Raw genomic sequence first — 13,237 nt, forward strand, 5'->3', positions numbered from 1 at the left:
AACATTCCAAAATCAACAAAAATAATTTATAAATAAAAAATGAATCTAATAAATAATTTAAATTGGACCAAATTGTAAATATAAACCATTTTTCGAATCCACCTGAATACACACAAAAAGTTTCATTAAAATTGGTCCAGCCGTTTCACAGGAGTTCAGTGACATACACATGCACACAAGAAATACACATGTGTGCGTGCGCGCACACACTCTATATATATATATATATATATATATATATATATATATATATACATATATATATATATTATATATATATTTATTTATTAACTATCCTACATGTTTGGCTGTAATGTAAAACAAAACAAGATAAACTATACAATATTGAAACAGGGCCTTGCTTTGCTCAGTCAATAGTACAAATACACTGTAAGCATAAAGTGGTATAGCATAAGAGAGCCATATGTGATAAAACAGGTAAATGAAACATTCTCATCAACAAGAAATGTTTAATATAAAATCTTACACAGTTAAATACTCAGTATTTACATAACATATTGTATAAAAACACTGCTCAGCTCAAAATTCATATTTAATTATAATTTGTATAAAGTATCTTGTAAAAGTAAAAACATTGTGTTTTACATTTAATTAGGTTTAAATAAAGTAATATTTTGTAATTGAAAAGGTCTTGTAGATTTAACTTAACTTCCAATATGTTATATCCAAAATATGTATTCCATTAAAGAATACTAGTGTAGAGTCATGCTACTCATATTTTGTCAAGCAATACCAAAGTGAATTTAAATTCATTTCTACTTCAGTCTTCATATCACAGCCTTCTTTTTAAATCACCATCATTAATATTAATCAACACAAGCTTAGAATAAGTATTAGTTTTTATCACAGAAGTCTTAAGTGAAGTATATAATGTGATTATTATTCATGACCTAAAACTAATGATACATACACAAAATACATTTACAAAAACCAATAATTTATGGTTTTTTTATAAAGTTAATTTTATTCAGATTTACCATCAACTTAAAGACTCAAGATATTTATTGGTCATTTTAACGTATAAACAAATGCATTGACAAAATTATATACTACATAGTTGTATATTGTCCAATAATAATGCTCTATACACAAGCTGAGACTGGGCATAAGTATTATAAGTAATATAGTGATCAAGGGTGATATGACAAACATTTGGGACTAGAATAACAAATGAATAAATAATGTTAAAAGCCTTATGTTATTTTCAGCCTTCTCATTATTTAACAAGGAACAGTTGGCTGCAAACAGGTCTGAGACAGTACTTAAAAAGTGTTATTTACTTTTCAATTTAATATATTAATATCTAAACCATGCATTAAAGAAGTTGAGTCGTTAGCATAAGAATAAGTATTAATGCTACAAGACGTCATTTACTGAAATTAAAAACAAATAAGGGCCAAAGTCAGAGCCTTCAGGTACCCCACATATCACAAGCTGACCTAAGCAAAGCCCATGTCTTCAAAAATGTTGGCAACTAAGGCACCAATGGCGTCAGTGGTACTGCAACTTCCTAAAACCAAACTGAGAGTTGATAATGAAACCGCAAGCTTCAAAATACGAGTAACTACTTACCTGATCAAACATTATGTTGTCCATGACTCTTGACAGTGCTGGAATCAAGGAGACTGGTCTATAACTACCCGAATTTCTCATGTCTCCATTCTTGTGTGTAGGAGTGATTTTAATATCATTGGGAAAAAGACCTAGATTCAAACATGTATTTATGATAAAGACAAGTGGTGCTGCAATAATATCATAAACATTCGTAATAAACCAGTTTGAGTTATCATAATAATCAACAGATTTTGAGTTTTCAGGTTAGAAATAAGCCTACTAACATCTAAGGCTTGCTGCAACAAATTGAAACTGTTTAACAGAAGTATGTGCACTCATTAAAATATTGATGATTCAGAATGTTAGGTTTATTGTTACTAGATCTAATTTTACTACAGAGTCAATGAAAAAGTCATTTAGGCTATCAACACCAATAGGAATTTCACTGCTTCGAGATCGCCTCAGCCATTTTATACTGACAAGGCTAGTTTTTACATATTACCTGAATTTTCTATTAAACTAGTATTATAAGCTAGTTTGGCTTCTTTAATGCGTCCTTTGTAGGGACGAAGCATCATCAATGGTACATTTAAACTTTACAATTGCAATTAAAAGTGCGCTCTATCACTAGTGAATTTTGATACAAGGTTTTTGAATCTGCCATATTGCAAGCTCATTTTTGAACTATTACAAATATTTTGTTTACATAATTTAATTTATATGATCATATATAAAATATGAAATTATAGACATTATAAATATTTTTAAATGACATGCATTTTTTTAATAATAATGTATGATAAATATTGTGTTTTAAACTCTTTAGTTGTGTAAAATTTAACGATTTGTTAAAATTTTACTTCAAGTAGGAGTTTTCTTCCGTTCTTTTATGATACAAAATTGTGTTAACATACCAAAAATACACCAAAGAAAACTAAAATTACTTAGAGAATAGAATATTATTATTATATGCCTAGTGTGCTCATATAAATGTGTTTAAAGAAGCAGTAAATTGTATTACAATTAACTACATCTGAAATAACTTAAAAACTCATGACCATAGTAATTAATATTGTTTATATAGGATTTACAAAAAGGTATTTGTCCTTTGGAATATTTTAGTTAAGTCTTTCTAAACTGTTTACTAGTTAAATACACAATATTAAAAATATTACCAGTATGTAAATACTGAGTCTACTTATCAGAAACTGGTATTCGGTAAATTAGCACCTAAAGAAGTATTTGTAACCAGTATTTGTACTCAGTAACAATGAGTATCAGTATCAAAAGAAGCAGTGGTAACAAGTCCTTACAGATCTAGGCCATCTTTAAGCTAGATGTTGCGCCGGTGCATGTGTTTGTTGTTACGAGCCTTAAGCTATTGACTGCAGGTCCTTTCGGCAAATTTCGGAAGTGCTTGCTAGTTCTGATCCCTTCCACAGCTTTAACGACTTCCCTCCCTGCAAAGGCTTCTACCGGTGTTGGCAGCAACACCCCTCGTGGATTTCTAAAAACATCATACTGCGATTACTGATTTGTTGTATATTGAGTCTTAAGATTAGCAAGCTTGTCAATATACTAGGGCTTATTTTTAATAGTTTTACACAGTTTTGACTTTTCTAACAGGAAAGTAATTTTGAATGATTCAATAGAACTCGGTCTTTGTCACATCTGTCTCTTTCGGCTCTCTGCTCTCAACAACACTGGGCGAAAACAAGTGTTGAATGGTCAAAGCAATGGAACGGTTCAGCATAGGAAAAGCAGTTTTCGTTGTTCGCATTAGAAAAAAAACATTATCTAAACATGCATAAGCACGGGTTGGCTCTGTTATGCCAATACAAATTGTATTGTTTCAACAATTTTATAAAATTATCACTGGTTTTAGTCTTGTGTAATATAAAATTTGAAATTAATGTAACTAACACCAAACATAAGATTAAAGGGAAACCATTGGGGTTGGTTAAAGTAGATTAAAAGAATCTCAAGTGAATCCAAGAAAATTGCTTCAACAACATCTGGCGTGCAATATATAAAATAACTATCATCTTGAGCGCTACTACTAGTATTGCACAAGCTTCAATATCTGCATCTGTACAAATATTACACAAGTCCACTGGTTTAAAATTGTTATCTTATACAAATATAAGTTTACCTCCTCTCATGTACCAGTTTCTCTTATAAAGTTGCTAACTTATCGTCCGCTAACTTACATTGACAAAACTAGAAATATGAGTTCTACTGTTTGTAGTAGTAATGGGTCCAACAGTGTGTATGTTGTGATTAGATGTAAACTTCCATCCATTCTATTTATTTATTTCAACGGTACAACACCAATTTTACAAATATTACTAGTAGATCCGAATGAAACCAACAATAGATAATAAGTATACAATAAAACAAAACAATATCAAGGTATTTTAACAGATATGAACTAATTGTAAAACAGAGACTACGTAGCTCATGCACCACTTCAGTCTCTCAGGAAACCAATAGCATCTGTCCGGAAAGAAGAATTCCCGAAGAAATTGACGGAGGAAGAAGCCGCTTTGCCAGTCCTCAGGAGTCTGGATATGCTGTGGTTTTGAGTATAATTAGTTGGCTGAAAACGCCTACTGAAAACTGACTTCGAGCGAGTCCCTCTCGGCACAGTGAAAGTCACAGCACCCAGCAGTTTTAATACCTTAGTTTTGATCCCAAGTAATAGGTAGATTTATCTTTAAAACGTTAACTGCAACAGAAGTTTTACGGTGCAGAGCATATAGAGATTATGTGAATGTCTAGTTCAACTCCAGTCAACCTTGCTCTTAGTAATGCTTTCACAGAAGACTCAGCTGGAATCTGGAGTCATGTTTGTCTGAAGAGATAAAAAAGTCAGTGAAAAAGAAGCTCAAAATTAATTATTTATATTGTTTTAACATCACATTTACTACAAAATTTAGTGTAATCTAGAAGGATTCACTGTTTCTTCAGATGCAGAACTGAGTCCACTACAATGTTTTAGAAACAATCTCTAAGTATAATGGAACAATGAGTTTTCTTTACATAATGTAGCTATGGTGGGAAGAGTTGATTCAATGTGAAAGTCAAGTTATGCTACAGACCATCTTCCTCTTAGTGCAGCATCTGAAATCTAAAACTGTCTCATACTTGACTCCTAGAATATAGAGTCATATTCATCTAAAGAGATCTAAAAAAAAGTCGATGACGAAGAAGTTCAAAATGAACTCTACATTGCTTTGATTTCAGAGACTCCTGACTACAAAATATAGTGTAATCTACATGAAGAGGTGTTCTTATTGTACAGGTGTAGGTGTTTCTCCTGCCAACCAAAATTGGAACTTTGAAACTCCTCTCCTCTCTTCTGCCACCCCTAGGCTTGAGAACTTTTAGTATGTTACACTACTAAGACTCCAAAACATGTCCCCCTAGTCGATTTTTCCGTTTATTGATTTTCCTTCTAGAACCTGTATTGGGCCATTCGTTGACTGGACTACTACTTTTTGAAAATCGGTGTCTCTAAAAAGTCATTGTATCTAAATTATATTCTTTATACATATATGAAGAGAATTAAACAAAATAAATTATACTGTAATTTCCATTATTACAACTATTGGTTAATTTATGGTTAAATTGTAAAGTTTGTAATTTTAGAGCAATAACTTATCTACAGGTTGTGCATTGAAGATGACAGTCACATGTGAAAGTTACTTTTCTTCCAAATAAAAGTTAGAGGGAATATTCTTATTCCATACACATTTAAACTTTGTAAAAAAATATATATAGAAGAAATAGAGTAGGTAAAGTTTATCAATCTTTAAAATTAAGATTAATCTTTGATTCAGAGATATGTATTATTAAGTGTACATAGTTAATTCTTCTGAAAGAAAGACTGATCTAAAAAAGTTTAAAATAGAATAAACTACATCTAAAACAATAATTAACTTCTGAAAATGAACTTATATGAAAACAAAACTCAATAGGCATACTTAGAAAACTTTGAGTGTGTAAAGCTGTTTCTAATATGTAAAGGCAGAAAGTTGTATTTAGTTATTTTGTCTAGGTTCATAATTAATTATTCTTATGCACATATAAGCAAATCTATCATAATTATCACAATGTATTCTACTGCTGGAAGCCAATGTTATGAATGATGTTATTTTCATTATAAAACTGACAGCAATGTAATTGTTTTTCACATTTTATATACTAGTATTGTAAAAATGTAATGGATTTGGCACTATACATAAAAGTAAAGTAAATCAAATAACAAAATTTTTGTAAGTATTCCTAGTTCAAATTGAAATTTATCTCTGTATACTACTTTACGCTTTCAGAACTATTGATTAATTTGTATACCTATGAGGTGTGGCTAGAAAATAATTGAGGCTGAAAACAAATTTTACTTACAGATAATTACAACTTTTACTATCCCCTACAATGTACTCCCCTCTATGATCTCTAGATAGCTCCAAGTGAATCTTCCACTGTGTTTAACAATTCTGCAGATCATTTTCCATAACTCTGTTCATGACTTCTGTCGCTTTTTCTTAAACTGCTTTAACAGTCTCAAATCTTGTTTCTTTCAAAGCTCACTTGATTTAGGGAACAAAAAAAGTCCCAGGGGGCCAAGTCGGGTGGATGATCTAAGATGGGAATGTTGTGTTTGGCCAAAAAGTCTTCACTGACAAGGCTTTGTGGGGTGGAGCATTATTCTGATGGAGGATCGATGACTTGATTTTTCCACAAATCATTCTGTTTTCTCTGTTTTGATGATCCCTGTTCACTCAGAATTTGCTCTGATAGTCAATCGAACAAGATTACCAATATTTTCAATGTTAGCATCAGTTTTTGGTGGTTTGCCAATGTGTGCGTCATCACTTGTGTCTTTGTGACCATCTTTAAATTGTTTAAGCCACTCAAACACTGGTGTTCGTGATAAACAGTCGTCACCATACACTTGTAACATCATAAATGTTCGCACACTGCTCTTTAGTGATACTCAAAATATTTTCCAACACAGGTTTGTTAAAAAGTTGAGTGATTTTAAATGGCGGAAAGAGCGGAGTGTGAGGGTGAGTCATGTTACTAGCCGTACGATATTCAGCCCTATAGGTAAACCGCTTCCAAAAAAACCTTGGTTAATTTGAGTTCACGCAGGGTGGGGTAAATACCCTTCTAAGTATCCCCACCACTGCTCGGCGCTCACTCAATTTGATCAGCTGACTAATCCGGCTTAGTCGGTATTGTTCACTTCTGCGACTCGTTCAGTTGAACCGGTCAGTACAGAGTTACTGAGCCTTCCCGCTAGAGCGTGTTTTACCGGTCATCGTGTTCAACAAAATGAACGACTGAACGGAATTACCAAGTGAACGAAAGGATCCGCTTGCAAAAAAGTGTTTGAATAGAGAAGAAACAATATATCTTACAGTGGATGGATAGATATATAACAGTAAATGTATTGTATTCACAACAGTATGTATTCCGGAATCTAGTAAATGTAAATATATATTATTATTACAACTGATTAAAAAATAATTAATTGTATGTTACTATATACATTACTAAATATTTTAAATTTTAATACTTATGAACAATGGACTTGGTTGATTGATATGGCTTTGATTTATCATAAGGTTATTTCACTACAAATGGTTCAGTAAATTACTAAGCATCAAACAGACACATTGCTCGTTTGTAAATTATTTATTTTTATGAATAACACAATTTATTCATTTAACCGATTAAGTTCCCACCACTTTTCATAATACCCAGGTTGACTATAAGTTTTAACGATTCATTAAAATAATATTACGCACACTACTACACAGAAAGCCTCCTCTCAGATCGACCCTGCACATCGCACCTAAATCAACCATGTGTTACCACATAACCTTTTAAATGCTAATTGGCAATCAATTTTTAACAGCACTAATGCAAATGTTTTTGCACTACAACTTCAGAATATTAGTACAATTTCAATAGCCAGTTGAATAAATTTAAAACTAGGTCAAAACAGCTAACACCATGGATTACTTCAGACAGTCCAAGATATAAGAGAAAGAGATAAATTAAGTAAATTGGTTAAAAAGCAACCATTTAATGTGGAGCTTAAACCCCGCTATGTAAATTACAGGAACATTTTAAGCAGAATTTTAAAGCAACTAAAAAAAATATTATTTTGTGTGACAAATTCGACCGAACTAATGGGGATTTAAATATGTTTTGGGGGGGGGGTTGTAAATAAATTGAGTGGTAGAGAGGTTAACAAAGTCTCTTTCCAGTTAAATAAATATTTGCCAAATACCAAATTATTCAATGACAAAATTAAGCTTGAAGTAGCCAACGAATTTAATGAATTCTTTACTAATGTGGGTAAGAACTTGGCAAACTCTAATGGCTCAAATATAACAATGTTTTTCGAAGACCGAGGCTTAATTCGACCTTCAACTTACGCACTGTTACAAAAGGTTATACGTTACGTATCCAGTTTGGGAGGAAATTCCGCTCCTGGACACGATTCAATACCTGCAAGTATATTTAAAAATATTCACATCATAATGTGAATGTGTCATTTTTGAAAAATAGAATCCCCAAGTACATTTATGCCTTCAGACAATTACGAAAAGTACTCACAGATAAGGAAATTAAAGTGGCCTATTTTGCTTTCGTTCAATCCCAACTTTGATTTGGTATTATATTCTATGGTGCTGCTTTCCAAACTATTCTTGAGCCACTAATTATTGAACAGAAAAAATACTAAAAATAATGTTCTTTAAGAGTACAACATATTCTTCAGAATTACTTTACTTAGAGGCAAAACTAATGACTATAAGATATTTGTTTATCAAAACAATTCTTATTTACTTATACACTAATTTTCATACTCTTTTTGCGTTGACAACTTATACTCATAACACATGATACTCGCAACAAGTCGGCATTACAGTTTCTATATTAAAAAAAAACATTCAGCGTAACAAATTTGTATTATATTTCTCATGTTTTGTACCGTAACGTGTTTGAGTTACAACTTCGCTTATGTGTTTCAATTACCTAATCTTTACTGGTTTAACAAACGCATGAAGGATTGGTTACTATCGTTAGATGGCGAAGAAGTATATAGACTTGTCCCTTGTTATCGCTGAACTTCTAACCCTTCCTCACTATTTATTGTTATTCGGTGTGTCCTTCACTATAATTACCATAATTAATACTTCATACGACAGTGCAGCAAAACTACATTTATACTCGGTTACGTATCATTATCAATGTGACTCATCAATTGCCTGCGTGGTCACTGTTGTCATTGATATCCAGCCGGATTAAAAATAAATTCTATAACCATTTAATAATCTCAAAAATTACACAGCTACTATTTTTTTTTACTTATAATATTGTTTGTTCTATTATTATTAGTTTTGAGTTCCAATATTCACAACCAGGCCCATGTAGGCTCTTCCCAGTTATACTATTCTTCTTTTTTTCAAATTTTAATTGAATTAAATAGTATTACTACAAGATTTATATAATAAGAAATAATTAAATACGTATGTATAAGTACCGTATTATTTCACTGTGACACATGGTTTCAGACATTGTATGTATGTGCATACGTTTGTTGCAATACGTGTATATGTATATGTGTTTTATTGTAGTATTTTTGGGAAAATAAACCATTTTCATTTCATTTCATATACCTGATTTGGGAAAAAGTATCAAATTTATTCAGTTGCCAGGCAAAATTGAACAACACTTTCAAAGTGAACGGGTCTTTTGAAACACTTTGATCCGGATCAGTTGTTGACCCATTCTAATTGAACGACACATTTCTAATGGCCACTGCCATTGCACGGCTAACCTCAAAACAACACCGAGCAGGGATCACTTCTGGCTGGTTTATACCTACCAGTTGAACCCACCACTGGGCACAGCAAAAACCGATGTGCCACTTCAATCTGGGCCACCTTATGGATGTCCAGTAGCGGCACATAACTAACCGCAAATGATTCTGGGGTTCATGGGCAATTCGATAGGTCTAGTCTACTGTGGAAGATGACTGTTGGAGTTGGTGGGGTTTGTTCCCTTACCTCAGAGGTTCTTGTTAGCCTCAAAAAGGGTGTGCCACCCCCTGCCTACTTTGACTGGAGAGGCTGGTTCAGAGCTGGCCTCCCCATCTTCCTTTGAGATGTACTGCCCTAATTCTTCCTCATGGAACTCGATAGGAGACGGCCCCTACTACCTAACCTTACCCATCCTGAATATCCTGTCACTCCGGAAGCAGCGCAAAGGTTCTTACAGGACTAAGTGCAATTTATAAGCTTCTTGTCCTAAGAGAAGAAAAAAAAACCTCAAAAAAATGCAAGCTTCCTGCATACATCTATGACTACATTAATATGTTCAATTAATATTTTACGCTTAGACTTCGACACTTGTATATGCCTACACAAAAAAGAAATATAATAGTTTACAACAAGTAAAGTAGCTGCAGTGTAAACAAAACTGTGAGAGCGAGACATGATCCACACAGCTGATAAACAGATACAAGAAGGTGCTGGTCCCACTCCCCACCCCAACTCCCCGCCGGAGGGGGGCCCCTCCTGCGCGGTAGGTAATGCTCAGAAATTTGCTTCTGCGCAGGTTTCTTCAATAGCGGTTGACCTATAGTGCGTTTGTCCTGTGGCTCCACCAAAACTAGTCCAGTTATTTTCTAACCAAACCTCATAAAAAACAATTTTAGATTGGCAATGTCTAACAACAGTTAAAACTTAGACCTACTTATAACTATGGTGAAAAAAACTACTATCAAAAGTAAACAAATGTTTTTTTTATATAATTAATTATGAACACCTTTAGCAAAGGTGAACATTTCACAATATTTGCTTACCTCATATTCTGTAGAATTTCAAAGGTACATCGTACTTTTCATTTGTTGTGCCATTCTTGTTAACATGTTAAGACACAGTTTTATTTGAAAGAAATAGTCCACAAGTTACTTGCTATACAAAGAATTTTCAGATTTTCAGCATCTTTCCACAATAGCATGTAGTTATATGAAATTTTAACGTGCACTTATTTGTACAATAAACTTTTCAATTCTCGGTCACTTAAATAAGACATAATATGTCTTTTCACCTCATTTGGCAATGTTATATCAATTTTAGCACTCACATTTTCTACTGCTAAATCTAACAGTTTTATGCCTAGCTTTTGCTCTCTCAAATGTTACTCTTAAAAGCTGGGCATACAAAGGAAACTCTACATCCAAATTAGGAGAGTATACTGCTTCTTCCATGGATTGTTTCATAACAAATTTAGGATCCCTGTATTGGGAAAACACATCATAGAGATTATTGCTACCAATTTTCTTTGTTTTCATGTGCTTCAGTTCTGTTAAGCATGTGGTTTGAAATGAACCAAGTGGTCTATCATTAGATTTGATGAGGTCTGACACAACTTCTTTATTCAAATATAGTTCTAAATTAGCACATTCAGCTTTGATGATAAATTCTGAAAAAATATTTGGCAGATTAATACAATCCTCTCCATAATCTAGTGGTGTTTTCCCTCTATAATCTTTTATATCCATGGTAGCCCCATAATCAAGCAATACTTTAGCACAGTCATCTCCTGTCCACATACAGTATTGAATAACCACGTGGAGAGGAGTTCTTCCTTTTGAGTCTTGAATATCAACTAAAGCTCCTCTCTCTAAGAGTTTTCTTGACAATGACTCTGATCCACACTTAGCTGCATAATGGAGAGGTGTGTTTCTTCTCTTGTCCATCAAATTTACTTTAGCTCCATAGGTAAATAAAGGATCAAGTCCAGCAAAAAACCGGTACAATATTGCTAAATGAAGTGGTGTTCTGTAACACTTATCTCTAAGGTTTACATTTGACCGATTTAGTAAAAGAATTTCTGTTACTTCCAGATTTTTACTTGAAATTGCATAATGAAGAGGAGTACTTCCTCGATTGTCTTTTTTATTTACATCTGCCCCATTATTAATTAATGCTTCAACCAAAGTCTTATTGTTTGCTAAGACAGCCAAATGAAGGGGTGTTCTGTTTTCAACATCCCTGTCATTCACACTTGCTTCTTTCTCTAACAGTAGTTGAACTACTTGTTGAAATGATCTTGAAACAGCAATGTGGAGAGGACTTTGTAATTTGTTGTTTTTTGAGTTCAAACAAGCTCCATTATCTATCAATGCTTTGACCAGATCATAATCCCCATTTGAAACAGCAAAGTGAAGAGGACTGTTTGTGTCTCTGTCCTTAAAGTTCAACATAGTTCCCTTGTCCAACATAACACTTACTTCTGAACCAAACTCTTCTCCACAATTGTAGAGTGCAAGGTGAAGTGGTGACTTGTTTTCCTTATTTTTTAGGAAAACGTCGGCACCATTATCTAACAACAACTCAATTACAGATGATGTTCGGCCCAACACTGCCAAATGTAGAGGAGTAAGACCTGCATTGTTCTTTATGTTTACTCCTGCTCGCCTTTCAAGCAGGAGCTCAATACACTGAGAATAATATCCATGAGAAATAAATATATGGAGAGGAGTATTTCCTTCATTGTCTTTTATATTTACTCCCCCACCATGATTTAATATAGTTTTTACTTTTTTTAAATCATTCACCACAATATGAAGGGCAGTTTTTCTTCTATCATTTTTTGTATTAACTTCTGCTCCTCTTTCCAACAGTAAGTTAACAGTACACATGTCACATTGAACAGCTCTGAGGAACGGTGTAGCCCCATATTTGCAGTCTCTTACCTCCAGTAAAGCTCCACTATCCAGCAATATCTCACATATCTCCTTTGACTTAGCAAGATGAAGAGGTGTTTGGCCATCACAGTTTTTCTCATTTACTTTGGCATCTTTTGTTAAACTTGTTTTAACACCATAAAAAAAATTCACTCTTACTGCAGTGTGTAAAACTGTATTACCTTCCCCCGTCTCTCATTTATATTGGCACCATGATTTAATAATGCATAAAATATACCTTCATTCATATTTATAGCAGCCAGGTGAAGTGGTGTAGTTTCGTTACACTTTAAGTTCACGTTAGCACCTTGCCTAAGTAATAACTCAACACCAGCTTTAAAGTCTCTTTTAATAGCAGAGTGAAGAGGTGTCTCACCATCATTATTCCTGATATCCACCATTGCACCTTTGTTGAGAAGTATGTGTGTAATATAAATGTACTGTCTGCAAATGGCGATATGAAGAGGACTTTTACCTCGTTTGTCTTTGTAGTTCAAATCTGCTCCTTTCTGTAACAATAACTCCACACCAGATACAAAATGTATGTAAACAAAATGATGGAGTGGTGGGAAATCATGCACTTCAATTTTCCAAATCAAATCCTTTGTCTATAAGGATTTCAATCATTTTTAAACATCTGCTTTTAATTATTAAATCAAAAGGAGATTTTCAACTCATCATTTACTAGATTTAGATTGCCCCCTTTCTCAAATAATTGTCCCAAAATAGTTGCATTGTTTCTATAGACAGCCAAATGTAAAGGAGACCTTCCTCTGTTGTTACAGATATTAACATCTGCTCCCCTCTCCAGCAGTAGATCAACTGCAGGCTCTGAACCCCTCCAAACTGCTTTGTCCAGAAGTGTTTCGGCCGTCTTCATCTTGAGCA

The 13,237-nt window shown here is 33.4% G+C and overlaps 1 pseudogene; it reads right to left on the minus strand.

Annotated features, from left to right (window-relative positions):
• Positions 1-1,725: 1,725 nt before the first annotated feature.
• On the minus strand, positions 1,726-12,996 carry LOC124375117 (annotated as a pseudogene).
• Between the last annotated feature and the right edge of the window lie 241 nt (positions 12,997-13,237).

Source organism: Homalodisca vitripennis, unplaced genomic scaffold (assembly GCF_021130785.1).
Source record: "Homalodisca vitripennis isolate AUS2020 unplaced genomic scaffold, UT_GWSS_2.1 ScUCBcl_13481;HRSCAF=23731, whole genome shotgun sequence".
NCBI lineage: Eukaryota > Metazoa > Arthropoda > Insecta > Hemiptera > Cicadellidae > Homalodisca > Homalodisca vitripennis.